This window comes from Loxodonta africana, chromosome 1 (genome assembly GCF_030014295.1).
Source record: "Loxodonta africana isolate mLoxAfr1 chromosome 1, mLoxAfr1.hap2, whole genome shotgun sequence".
Classification (NCBI taxonomy): domain Eukaryota; kingdom Metazoa; phylum Chordata; class Mammalia; order Proboscidea; family Elephantidae; genus Loxodonta; species Loxodonta africana.
The window spans coordinates 85,412,041-85,426,735 of record NC_087342.1 but is presented as its reverse complement, the minus strand read 5'-3'; the positions used below and the strand labels follow the sequence as shown (position 1 = coordinate 85,426,735).

General features: G+C 36.9%; 1 pseudogene; it reads right to left on the bottom strand.

The window, feature by feature from the left end:
* Positions 1-10,966: 10,966 nt before the first annotated feature.
* LOC135232985 (olfactory receptor 2J3-like) lies at positions 10,967-11,898 on the bottom strand (annotated as a pseudogene).
* Between the last annotated feature and the right edge of the window lie 2,797 nt (positions 11,899-14,695).

The window sequence follows — 14,695 nt, the reverse complement described above, 5'->3', positions numbered from 1 at the left end:
TCAATATTCTTTGCCAACACCATAATTCAAAGGCATTGATTCTTCTTCCATCTTCCTTATTTATTGACCAGCTTTCACATGCATATGAGGCAATTGAAAATATCATGGCTTGGGTTAGGTGCACCCTAGTCCTTAAAGAGACATCTTTGCTTCTTAACACTTTAAACAAGTCTTTTGTGCAGATTTGCACAATGCAATGTGTCATTTGATTTCCTGACTGCTGCTTCCATGGGCACTGATTTTGGTTCAAGTAAAATGAAATCCCTCAGAACTTCAATCCTTTCCCATGTATTATGATGTTGCTTCTTGGTCCAGTTTTGAGGTTATTTTTGCTGTTGTTGTTGAGGGGTAATCCATACTGTAGACTGTAGTCTTTGATCTTCATCAGTAAATACTTCAAGTTCTCTTTACTTTCAGCAAGTAAGGTTGTGTCATCTGCATACTGCAAGTTGTTAATGAGTCTTCCTCCAATCCTTATACCCACTTCATATAGTCCAGCTTCTTGAGTCATTTGCTCAACATATAGATTGAATATGATGACATAAGGATACAATCGTGAATTTCCTGATTTTAAACCACACCATATCCCCTTGTTCTGTTCAAACAACTGTCTCTTGTTCTAGGTACAGCTTCCTCATGAGCACAAGCAAGTGCTCTGGAATTCTCATTCTTAGCAATGTTTCCATAATTTGTTAGGATCCACACACTCAAATGCCTTTGCATAGTCAACAGACCAGCTAAACATCTTTCTGGTACTCTCTGCTTTCAGCCAGAATTTATCTGACATCAGCAGTAATATCCCTTGTTCCATGTCCTCTTTTGAATCCCACTTGAATTTCTGCCATTTCCATGCTGATGTAGTATTGCAACCATTTTTAAATTATCTTTAGCAAAATTTTACTGTGAGTGATATCAATGATATTGTTCGGTGATTGCCGCATTTTGTTGGATCACTTTTCTTTGGAATGGGCACAAATGTGGATCTCTTCCAGTCAGTTGGCCAGGTAGCTGTCTTCAAATTTTCTTGGGGTAGAGGAGTGAGCACTTCCTGCACTGTATCCATGTATTGAAGTATCCCAACTTTTATTCCCTCAATTTCTGGAGCCCTGTTTTCCAACAATGCCTTCAGTGTAGCTTGGACTTCTTCCTTCAGTATCATCAGTTCTCGATCATATGCTACCCCTGAAATGGTTGAACAGTGACCAATTCTTTTCGGTTGGGTGGCTCTGTGTATTTCTTCCATCTTCTTTCGATACTTCCTGTTTCGTTTACTATTTCCCCCATAGAATCCTTCAATATTCCAACTGGAGGCTTGAATTTTTTCCTAAATTCTTCCAACTTGAGAAATGCCAAGAGTGTTTCGATTTTCTAACTCCAGGTCTTTGTATTACCTGTATAATATATTCTTACCTGTACTCTGTATTCTTAGCTTTCTCCACCACAATGTGAAAAGATAACTGTGTGTGCATAAGAAATATGCTGCACAAACCTGATTATGAGATGAAGTGGCTTGGGATGAGAGGGAAACATCTGTCTTTAAGAGAATGAAACATACACAAGACTAATAAAGAGGTCGATGCTCAGTGAATTGAGCCACCCTTTTTTTTTTTTTATCTTTTTCTGTATGGAGTCACAAATTAAATAGAATATATTGCTAATGTGGTTGAGCTCAGCACCACATGGCTCAATTGTAGCATTCAAAAAAAAAAAAAAAAACCTGTGCCACCGGGGTGGGGGGATATCTTTATGAAGAAAAAAAGAGAGAAAAAAGAGAAATAATAAAAATCCATTTACATAAGGAACTTTCATGAATGATTGTGTCAAGAGATCAGGTGATTTCTCCTGCACGTAATAACCTTGGGAACCGGAAATACTAAAAGACATTGAAAATTAGCAGTGCCAGGCTATGGTGAAATAACTTCCTTTATGTGACCTTTTGCCTGGGTCCTTTGGACAAACAGCTTGAGAGGTTTATCTCATGAACCCTGAGGAGTTTCCTTTCCTGTAGTTTTCTACCCCAGAGAGTTTGTTGTTTTGTCTAGGTTGATTGACATTTCTAGGATAAGCTGTAAACAACTTGTGGTTTCATATTTTTTGTCTGATCCTAGGCTGCAGCCTGCCCTGTGATTGGTATGCATATTGCAGGAATTGGTCAACAGACTACGCAAATGAAATGGTCATATACTATGCAAATGAGGTTTCTATAACATACTATGCAAATGAAGTGTCTGTGATGTACTGAGAGGGAACTGGTCAGTTTGTGGCCCCTACTGGGAAGGGCCCTGCCTTGAAATTGACAAGGAGTTGTGTATATATGCAGCCAACCCCACAGAGGATTTTGGAGAGAAAGAAGCAGGAAAACAGGATGCAAAAGAAGCAGAAAGGAGAAAATCCAAGACAGAATAGAAAAGAAGCAGAGGAAAGGAGGCAAGGAACTACCTAAAAGAGCTGTAATATGGGTCAAGGGATAAAACACTGAAGGCAGCAACAGACCCACGAGGGGCCCTGTGATAGAGTTGGTGGTGACAGATGGTAGGGCCAAAAGCAGCCTGTCCTAAAGGGGCTGAGAGGAGGCCTGCACAGAGTGAAAAATTTGCCTACATTTTTCCTGATCCTGCTCCAGAGTTGTACCCTGTTACTTCCTTAGTAAACCAATTAACTGGTAAGTTCAGTTAGTGAGTTCTGTGTGGCCATTGCAATGATTATCAAACCCAGGAGAGAAGTAGAGAGTGCCATGGGGAGCAGAAAGTATCAGAATTAGTCAAAAGATTGGAGAGTAGAAGTATGTCTGATCTCCACCTCATAGGGATCGTCAGCCTTGGGCTGATCTTTATTTGTATTATGCCTCCTGAAATTAGACAGGTTCTGACACTACTATTACTACCACTACTACTACTACGACTACTCCCACCATTTTCCACAGGCAAAACTGAAAAGACTTTTCTCTGGAAAGACTGCTATTGCATTGGGTAAGAGCTATGAATTTCTGACTTCTCTGCCTGATGGAGCTTCCCAACACCTCTGGTTCTGGTGGTAAAAAAAAAAAAAAAAAAAAAAAATTCTGCAAGCAGGGAGCCTCAGGACCCTAGTGAAAAAGAAGACAAAACTGATCGTTGTAGTGTTTTCAAGTTTTCTGTGCCTCTGACTGAGTGTATTTCACAACCCACATGTAGTTTAGACAGCGGAAAGTGAAATTCTTACTGAGTTCTCATCTGACTTCCACTTTCTGCTGTCTAAACTGTATGTGGGTTGTGAAATACACTCAGTCAGAGGCACAGAAATCTGAGCAGAGATATAAGCTGCTGCACATCACAAGAAAGACAGATTTGACAGTTTGAGTCTAGTCAAATAACTGGCTACCAGGGAACAAAACAAATTCAAAGTCACTACAGTATATTTTCTATAATATCCAATTTTCAACCCAAACTTTTAGACTTGAAAATAAATTGGAGAGTTTGACCCATGTGCAAAGAAAATAAAAAAGTAGCTAATAGTAACATGTGCAGAGCAGGTCTAGATCTTGGATTTAGCAAACAAAACTTCAAAGCAGTTGTTATAATTATGTTTAAAGAATTAAAGGAAAAATATGGAATTTAATGAGTAAGCAGATAGGGAAAAGAACAAGGAAGTAGTAACTATATTAAAAAAATGAAAATTCTAAAACAGAAATGTAAAATAGCTGAAATAAAAAAATTCAACACATGGGCAAAACAAAGAAGCAATAAACTTGAAGGCAGAACAATTAATCAATCTCAAGAACTTTGAAGTAAAATTTGAAGAAAAATTTAAAAAGCCTCAGAGGCAGTGACCTATAGGACAATATCAAATAGACCAGCATAGAAGTAATTAGAGCTCCAGAAAGAGAGAAGAGGAAGAGGCAGAAAAAATATTTCCATATATAATGATCCAAAACTTTCCAAACATATTTTTTAAAAGTGTACATGAAACATTCACCAAGGCAGAAAATATGATGGGCCATAAAAAAAAAAAAAAAATCGACTGAAAGGAATTTAAATCATGCAAAGTATGTTCTCCGAACATTTCAAGATCTACTCTGAAGTACAACGTTGTCAGTGATAGGATAACATCCATAAGCCTAAAAGGAAGTGCAGCTAATACAAATATTACTCAAATTTATGCACTAACCACTAATGCCAACCATGAAGAAATTGAAAATTTTAATCAACTTTTGCATTCTAAAGTTGATCAAACATGCAATCAAGGTGCATTGGTAATTACTGGTGATTGGGGTGTGAAAGTTGGAAACAAAGAAGAAGGAATGGTAGTTGGAAGATATGGCCTTAGACCTTAGTGATAGAAGTGATGTTGGGGATCATATAACAGGATTTTATAAGACAAACAACTAATTCATTGCAAGTATCTTTCTTCAACAACATAAAGAGTGACTACACATGTAGACCTAGCTGGATGAAATACATAGGAATCAAATTCTCTACATCTGTGGAAAGAGAACGAAGAAGCTCAATATCATCAGTCAGAACAAGGCCTGGAGCCAACAGCAGAACAGACCATCAATTGCTCATAAGAAAGTTCAAGTTGAAGCTACAGAAAATTAAAACAAGTTTGTGAGAGCCGAAGTGTGGCCTTGAGTATATCTCACCTGAATTTGAAGACAATCTCAGGGATAGATTTGAGACACTGAACACCAATGACCAAAGACCAGAAGGGTTGTGGGGTGACATCCAGGACATCATGCAAAAAGAAAGCAAAAGTCGTTAAAAGGACAGGAAAGAAAGAAAAGACCAAAACGATGTCAGAAGAGTCTCTGAAGCTTGCTCTTGAACACTAAAAAGCTTGCTCTTCCCTTATAGCGAAAGGAAGAAATGATGAATTAAAAGAGCTGAAGAGAAGATTTCAAATGGGTGGTTCAAGAAAACAAAGGAAGGTTTTATAATGAAATGTGCTAAGACCTGGAGTTAGAAAAGCAAAGTGAAGAACACACTCAGCATTTCTTAAGCTGAAGGAACTGAAGAAGAAATTCAAGCCTAGAGTTCCAATATTAAAGGGTTCCAGGGGCAAAATATTGAATGAAGCAGGAAGCATCAAAAGGAGATGGAAGGAATACACAGTCACCGTACCAAAAAGAATAGGTCAATGTTCAACCATATCAGGTGGTAGCACATGATCAAGAACTGATGGCACAGAAGGAAGAAGGGCAAGCTGTGCTGAAGGCATGAACAACAACCATGACTCCAGGAACTGATGGAATATCAGTTGAGATGCTTCAACAAATGGATGCAATGCTGGTATCACTCACTTTTCTACGGCAAGAAATTTTAAAGACAGCTACCTGGCCAATTGACTGGGAGAGATCATCTTTGTGCGTCTTCCAAAGAAAGGTGATGTAACACAATGCAGAAATTATCAAACAATATCATTAGTATCACATACAAGTAGTACTTTGCTGAAGATAATTCAACAACTGTTGCAGCAGTAACAACAACAAGGAACTGGCAGAAATTCAAGAGGGATTTAGAAGAGGGCATAGAATAAGGGATATCACTGCTGCCATCAGATGGATTTTGGCTGAAAGCAGAAAATACCAGAAAGATGTTTACCTGTGTTTTATTGACTATGCAAATACATTCGATGTGGATACTAACAAATTGTGGATAACATTGCTAAGAATGGGAATTCTAGAACACTTAATCGTGCTTATGATTAAGAGGCAGTCGTTTGAACAGAGCAAGGAAATAATAAAACCAACCCAAACTCGCTGCTGTTGAGTCAATTCCGACTCATAGCGACCCTATAGGACAGAGTAGAACTGCCCCCTAGAGTTTCCAAGGAGCACCTGCTGGATTTGAACTGCCGACCTCTTGGTTAAGAGCTGCGGCATTTAACCACTACACCACCAGGGTTTCCAAGGAAATATTACATGGTTTAAAATCAAGGTAGCTGTGTGTCAGGACTGTATGTTTTCACCATACTTATTCAATCTGTACTCTTAGCAAATAATCCAAGAATTTGGACTGTATGAAGAAGAACATCACATCAGGATTGAAGGAAGACTCATTAACAACCTGTGATATGCAGATGATGCAACCTTGCTTGCTGGAAGTAAAGAGGTCTTGAACCACTCACTGATGAAGATCAAAGACCACAGCCTTCAGTATGGATTACGCTTGAACATAAAGAAAACAAAAATCTCCACAACTGACCAATGGGCAACAACATGATAAACAGAGAAAAGATTGAGGTTGTCAAGGATTTCATTTGATATGGATCCAAAATCAATGCCCACAGAAGCAGCAGTCAAGAAATCAAACGACACATTGCATTGGGCAAATCTGTTGCAAAAACTCAAGTGCTAAAAAGCAAAGATGTCACTTTAAGGACTAAAGTGTGCCTGACTGAAGCCATGGTGTTTTCAATTGCCTCATATGAATGTGAAAGCTGGACAATGAATAAAGAAGACCCAAGAAGAATTGATGCCTTTAAATTATGGTATTGGTGAAGAATACTGAATATACTATGGACTGCCAGAAGAAGTTTACTGGGTGGGCCAGAAGGACAAACAAATGTGTCTTGGAAGAAGTACAGCCAGAATGCACCTTAGAAGCAAAGATGAACAGATTTCCTCTCATGTATTTTTGACATATTGTCAGGAGGAACCAGTCTCTGGAGAAGGAAATTATGCTGGATAATGTAGAAGGCCAGAGAAGAAAAGGAAGACTCTCAATGAGATGGATTGACATAGTGGCTGCAACAATGGGCTCCAACATAGCAAGCATTGTGAGGATGGCACAGGACCAGGCAGTGTTTCGTTTTGTTGTACATATGGCTGCTGTGAGTTGGAACTGACTCAGTGGCATCTACCAACAACAACAACATGTTGTCTGACCACAATGTGACTAAATTAGAAACCAATTACAGAAATATATCTGGGAAATTATGAAATATTTGAAAATTCAAGAACTCACTTCTAAATAACCCTTCATTAAAAAAAGAAATCACAAAGGAAATTACAAATTATTTGGAATGAAATGAAAATAAAAACAAAAAATGTCAAAGTTTATGGGATACATCTAAAACAATGCTTAGAGGGAAATTTATTGCTGTAAATGTTTATGTTAAACAATAACTGTCTAGTATCAATAATCTAAGCTTACATCTTACAAGCCTAAAAAAGAAAGAGCATGTTAAACTCAGTAGAAGAAAGAAAATAATAAATATTAAAGCAGAAATCAATGAAATACCAAAAAATTATATCTATCTATATCTATATAGATAGATATATATATAACCAAAAGCTGGCTCTATGAATAGATGAAAAAATTGACAAACATCTGTCTAGCTACACCAATTTAGTAAAAAGCGGGACGATACAAATTACTAATATCGCAAATAAAAAGTGGATCACGATAGATTCTACAGATATTGAAAAGATAATAAGGCCATTTTATGAACTATAAATTTGACAACTTAGGTGAAATCGACAAATTCTTGTCAGGCACAAATTACCAAAAAACACGCAAAAAGAATAGAAAACCTGGATATTCCACACCACTGAAAATAATTGAATTTTTTTAATGTTCCCCTAAAGAAAACTCCCTAAGTTAAATGAAGAAAATTGTCCACATAAACACTTGTATTTTTTATAGCAACATTATACATAATAGTCAAAAACTGGAGATAATTTCAAAATCTCATCATCAGAAAAATGGATAAATTATGGTATAGTCATACAATTGAGTTTTATTCAGCAGTAAAAAAGGAGCTACTGATACATGCAACGACATGCTAGATTTGAAAAACATGCTAAGTGAAAGGAGCTAGACTCAAAAGTTGCACACTGTATGACTGGATTTGTATGAAATTCTAGAAAAGGTTATAGTTTTCAATAGTTGCTAATCAATATTTGCCTGAGGCTGTGGGTAGAAGGAAACAATTGACTGCAAAAGGATAGGAGGGTAGTTATGGGCGTAATCAGTCCATATCTTGATTGTGATGGTGTTCACACAATTATACATTTGCCAAAATTCATTGAATTATACACTTAAAATGGAGATTGTATATAGTATGTAAATTATACCTCAATAAACCTAAATAAAGAGTCATTTAGGTGGTGAGATGTTGGAGGGCTGCAAGAAGTATCCCAAATGGAAGATTTCCGTGGTGGCAGTATGAATCTATGTTTTCACGTTTTGTGAAGTTTGTATGATGTGACCCCTTCATGTAGTCCCCATTATTTGGTAAAATTTGGTTACATACATGCTTGGGAGATGGATTCAAGGACATGGGACTGTACCCTATATTAGTGTGCATGTCTGGCGGAATATAATCGGAGTGAAAGGAGAGGAAAAGAAACTCAGCAGAGACAAAGAATCCAAACAGAGTTGACCATGAAATACACCCAGGAACGTGAGGAAAATTGTGGAGGTTAATTTTTGTCTTAGTTTTATAATCCATTGGATAAGATTTGGATCAATTACTTGTAGGTTTTAAAAGAGATGGAAAAATACAGCTAATATGTGCATTATGACTACAAAAATTTCCAAAATGTTACTTTAAAATAAATTGTACTTTAGTCACTATGCCAGCATGTAAGGTGACTAGCTCCAATTGATTGTATCTCCCACTTTAAAGTGGGATAGGCAAAGTAGATTTGTTTCTGGTGGTGATGGTGGGAGTGATATGTGCAACAAATCACTTATTCATATGTATTACTTACAAGAAAACTTATTTCTTTATTTAGAAAATATATGAAAGTTTATTTTCATAATGTTGCTAATGACAAATGTTCATATTAGATTCAATTTAAAAAGTAAAATAAACTAACATGTACCAATCAATGGCTTTTGTCAAAAATCTGTTGAGTGAATTTATTAAGACATCCGCTGGATACATCAAGTTATTTTCAGAGCCTAGTTCTACCTGCCTCACATATCAGATGCCCTACTACCGCTTCATCTAATTATTTCCAGTTTATGGTGCTCATTTCTCAGCAGCATATAAATCACCATCTTATAAATTATTTGCACTATCTATACACTTCTAGCTGCCTTGAGAAAATAGAGGAATGTGAGAAGCCTACCTCTACTGCATTACTTGAAAGTCTTTCCCAGCTATGATTCATCTATCTTGTTAAATGCCACTGAACCAATCCTGTTGCCGTGGAGTTGATTCGGACTCATAGAAATCCTACAGGACAGAATAGAACTGCCCTGTAGCATTTCCAAGGCTATAAATCTTTAAGGAAGCAGACTGCCACATCTCTCTCCCGAGGAGCGGCTGGCGGGTTCGAACCTTTTGGTCAGTAGCCAAGCGCCTAACCACTGTGCCACCAGGGCTCCTTTATCTACAACTAAGAGTGGTAAATTTAAGGATACAGATCAATTTTCCTTTTATCATTAAAAAGTAATCATATCCAGCAAGGAACAATATGTTTAAAGAAAAAGCTTAGGATACCTACAATAGGTCACTTATGAATTGAATTGTGTCCCTCCCAAAATGTGTGTCAACTTGGCTAGGTGATGATTCTCAGTATTATGTGATCATCCACCATTTTGTCATCTGATGTGATTTTCCTATGTGATGTAAATCTTACCTCTATGATGTTAATGAGGCAGGATTAGAGGCAGTTACATTAATGAGAGAGGACTCAATCTACGAGATTAGGTTCTATTTTGAGTTAATCCCTTTTGAGATACAAAAGAGAGAAGCCAGAAGAGACAAGGTGACCTCATACCACCAAGAAAGCAACCCCAGAAGCAGAAGGCATCTTTTGGACCCTGGATTCACACCCTGAGAAACTCCTAGACCAGGGGAAGATTGATGACAAGGATCTTCCCCTAGAACGAACAGAGAGAGAAGGCCTTTCCCTGGAGCTGGCACCCTGAATTTGGACTTCTGGCCTCCTAAACTGTGAGAGAATAAATTTCTCTTTGTTAAAGCCATCCACTTGTGATATTTCTGTTATAGCAGCCCTACATAACTAAGATTGTCACTAACTAAGCCAATGAAAGCATATTCTGTTTTGTTTCGTTTTGTTTCAGTTAATATCATCTTCCTATAGAAATCTGCAATTGTTTTATTTTTCAAGGTTTATGGCTAAATTTACTATTTTGTTTTAGGTTTTATAAAGCTACCTTGATTTATTAACATTTTGTCTGATGACAAATTGAGTCATGTGTAGATACGTCACTTTTGATCTTACATTGTCATTCCTTACATTGAACAGTGAGTTCTATTCAACAGAATGTGTTATATTCATCTGTATTACCAAAAACCCCACAATATGGGAGAGAGTAGATGCTCAATAAAATTTAGCTAATTGAGTGAATAAATACAATATTGCATGGATAGATGAACAAATGAACCATTTTGAAGTCATACTTGTTCATACTGTTTAAAATGTGATAAGTACACAGACCCACAAAAGAAATTACTCATGATTTATTATCTTGAAAAAAGGTGTGTTTTAGCCAAAGAATTGTCATATATCAATTCGGCACACATTCAATGATGGTATTCATTATTTCTACCATTTTGTCTTTGCTATGATAGAGTTTTTTGCTAAATTTAGTGCCTGTTCGATCTCCAAAAACTTAATTTGTCTGTCTTTGCTATATTGCACCATCGTTGCAGATATTAATGATTAGTGCATAAATTAGCATATTAATATTTTTTAAGTATTTCAAAAAATTAAATAATCTCTTAATAATTACACACACACATTTATTTATGTTAAAAGACCAGTCTCTAATTGTTATGGAAATTAAATATGGAATTTTACAAAGACTGAAGTGCTACTAATCTAAAGTCTGTGTATAAATGATATTTTGTAATTAACCAATAAAAAGAACAAGTTCGGGGCTGAACTCTTCTTCTAAGTGCTTAGTGGAATATAGACCAAAAATAAATCTCAGGGGAACCTTTCTCCCAGATGGACAAGACCCTCTGAAGAAAAACTGTAGGAAACCTGATTTCTGTGTCACATATCTTAATCCCACCCCATTAGTCTCTTTTCTGCCCCTCTTACATCTTTGTTACTGAGGGTGTAGATTAGTGGGTTAAGGCTAGGTGTGACAACAGTATAAAAGAGGGCAACGAACTTCCCTTGCTCTTGAGATTTCCCAGATGGTGGCTGGAGATATATACACACAACTGGAATAAAAAAGAGGGATACAACCATAACATGGGCTCCACATGTCCCAAAGACTTTCTGAAGTCCAGTTGTTGACTGCATTCTCAGCACAGCCCAGGCAATGGCACCACAGGAGCTGAGAATGAGAATAAGTGGTATGTTTACAAAAATGGAGCTCATGACCATGAGGGTGAGTTCATTAGCACGAATGTCAAGACATGACAATCGCAGCAGTGCTGGAACTTCACAGAAAAAGTGATCCACTTGTTGATGTCCACACAAGGGAACCCAGAAGGTAAAAGAGGAATGAGGCACTGAGGCAGTTAAACCACTTACCCAAGAAGCCACAGCCAACTGGTGGCAAAAACAAGGGTGCATGAGGATGCTGTAATGCAAAGGTCTACACACAGCTACATAACAGTCATAGGACATCACCCCCAGTAGGACACACTCTGTGGTTCCCAGTGCAAGGACAAAGTAGAGTTGAATCATGCAACCAACATAAGAGATGGTCTTCTCAGGATCCCAGAGATTGACCAGCAACTGAGGGATGGAGCTGGTGGTATAGCAGAGATCCAAAAAAGAGAGATTTGAGAGGAAAAAGTACATGGGAGTGTGGAGGTGAGAGTCCAAATAGGACAGGATAATGATGAACAGGTTGCCAACCAGTGTCTTCAAGTAGAATATCAAGATAACCACAGAGAGATACTTCCAGATGAGGCCAATTAGAAAAACCCAGTAAAATAAAGTAACCTTCAGAACTTGAATTTTTTTCCATTATCATTCATTCCCTGTGACCTGAATAAAAAAGTACACAAATTCAAAGTCTGCCCACCCATTGTCAAATCCTTGCAAACAGATTGGGAAAGAAATGTTGCCACTTCCAAGTATAATAACCTGTTCCATTGCAGCAGTAAAATTTTTTTTTAGTTTTCTTTTAATGTTTCTTTTGGTGCTTGTCTTGTTGTAAACAGAATCAACAGCTTCTCAGCCCTTAGTTATCATTTGGATAAATGAAAATAAAAGATATTCTATAGTAAAAAAAATCATTTTCCTGAAAAATAATTTTCTTTTACCCAAAAAAAAAAAAAAAATTTATTTCCCTTTTCCACATTTTTTGGCTGTTTCCAATTTCATGATTACAAATAGAAAAGAATAACTGCAGTCTTAATAATTCTGCATGTAGTTGAAAGTTCACCATATGATGAAAAACAATTCAGTAGTAACTTAAAAGTGTTAACGTTGGATGGAAAAATTCAACTTCAATTGGATATGATCATAAAAAGAACAAAATATTCCGATTTGTTTATTTATGCTATTTCTTGACAAAAAATTTTAACATGCAAATGAAGATATAAACACACACACACACACAAACTTGTGAGTACTCACAACATAAGGAAAGCTGAAGATCTTAATCCTGATGAATAAAGAAGTGAAAAGAGATTGGGAATAACAGTGATGGAATGCTTCCAAAGGAAAATGAGAATATAACTAAATTTGGAAAGAAAAATAATTACAGAGTGGAAGAAAAATGTAGGGAGAGGTCAGGACAAGAAAAGGAGGTGTTTGAAAGAAGGAGACAGACAAACAAAAAACCTGAACCCACTGCCAATGAGTTGATTCTGGCTCACAGCGACCCTTAGGACAGGGCAGAATTGCCCCCTAGAGTTTTCAAGGAGCACCTGGTGGATGGGAACTGTCAATTTTTTTGGTTAGCAGCCATAGCTCTTAACCACTATGCCACCAAATGCCACCCAGGATTGGAGAAAAGAGAAGAGGAATTCTGATTGTAGTGCTTGGAGATGAGAGTGTGTATATCACAGGGTTGTGAGACCTGGACAACAGGATTTGAAGATAATTTCTACAAAATTTCATATGCTCTATATCAATAACTGAGGCCTTATTTAAATTCTGAGTCATAACTTACAATTACTTTGTATGTTTTGGGTTTCTAAAATTTGGAATGGAGCTTCTGAATATTTAGTAAGACAACTAAAGATAAGTGAGCCTTACAAGTTCGTCTTGTGTTTTTTATTTTTTAAGAAAAATAAAGGTAAGAAAGTGAAAGATACACTAATAGCTTGATTTTTAGTTGATTCTTTTCGCTTGTGCATTGTCAATTGCTCACAGGAAGATAAAAATTTTCATTTACTGTATAGTTATTGCTATAAGAAGGGATCCTGGTGACACAGCCATTAAGAGCTCAGCTGCTAGGCAAAAATTTGGCAGTTGGGGGTGAAAGACCTGGCAATCTGCTCCCATAAAGATTACAGCCTAGAAACTACTTTACGAAGCAATTCTACCCTGTCACATGGGGTTGTTATGAGTCAAAAATCAACTCCATGGCACCTAACAGCAACACCTGTTATGAAAGAAAGTAACCCTCCATTTAAATATTTCTAAATACCTTTGCCATGTCACTTCTGCTTCCTTTCCTGTCACCGGCATTCCTTCCTCTTATAGTCTCAAGTGAGATATGGCAAAACTTGACCACAGCAGATTCATCTGTAGGCATCTCTTTTGATGGACTCTAAATTACTAAAATATTGTAATCTTGACTCCTAAAGAAAATTTAAGAGATATCTAATTGGTTGGAGAGCTAGGAATACTGAATTTGACCCAAGGCAGTGTGACTTGTTCAGGCAGGCACAAATATTTCTCTGCAGCCTCTAATTCTAGTATTATATTGGTAATATAAATAACTGACTTATTGCTACAATATTTTATACTATTTTCTGTAGTTCAGAAATCATCCAGAATAATTATCCATCACACTGCTTTTAAAATAAATTTTTTTGTGAAATAGTAAATCATGAAGATTCCTTCAATTTGCTGAGTGGGAATCAACTTGATAGCACACAACAACGTTTTGAGAGCTGATGGAAAAATTCCAAGGGGTTTTTTTTTAATTGCCCTAGAATGGGAGGCGTTACATCACAAAAATAATTGAACCTATGTTTTACAGGTACTTCCTCTGATACAGCTATAATTTTCTTCCCTTATACAGTGGAATGACCAATCTTTCAGCATTTTTCTAGAGGTAAAAAGGGATAGCAGATAAGTGACAAAATAAATAAATAAATACAGGACTCCTGTAGAGAAAAGTTAGGAACTTTATGGTTTGATATTCTTCTTAGTGGAAAAGAGGGAAATCAATTCCCTATCAAAGTTAACCGTGGAGTAAAACAACCTATCCATTTAAATTAAACGTTATGGGGGAAATGGATGGCTTAGCACTCTCTCCTTGCTTCCATTTTTACTAATAGACTTCGTTTTTCTTCTGTTTTTTGTCATATTATTACTTTATCCTTTACTTGGTTCTTAAGCTGTGCGCCATCAATTTCTTTCAGCGCTGATCCTTCTGTGTTTGTCTATGATACCTGTCATTCTCTTTCTCATCTGTGCCCTCACCAGGTATAAACTGATCTGGGGTCTTTGCAGTTATCAGACAACCTGAAAAAAACAGCCCAATTGCCTTCCTATATCATCTTTTCTAGCATGCCAAATCTCACTATGCAAAGCAAAATCTGAGAATAACTCTGATTATCATTGCCACAGAAGAGAGAGCTTGGGTGTGTCCAA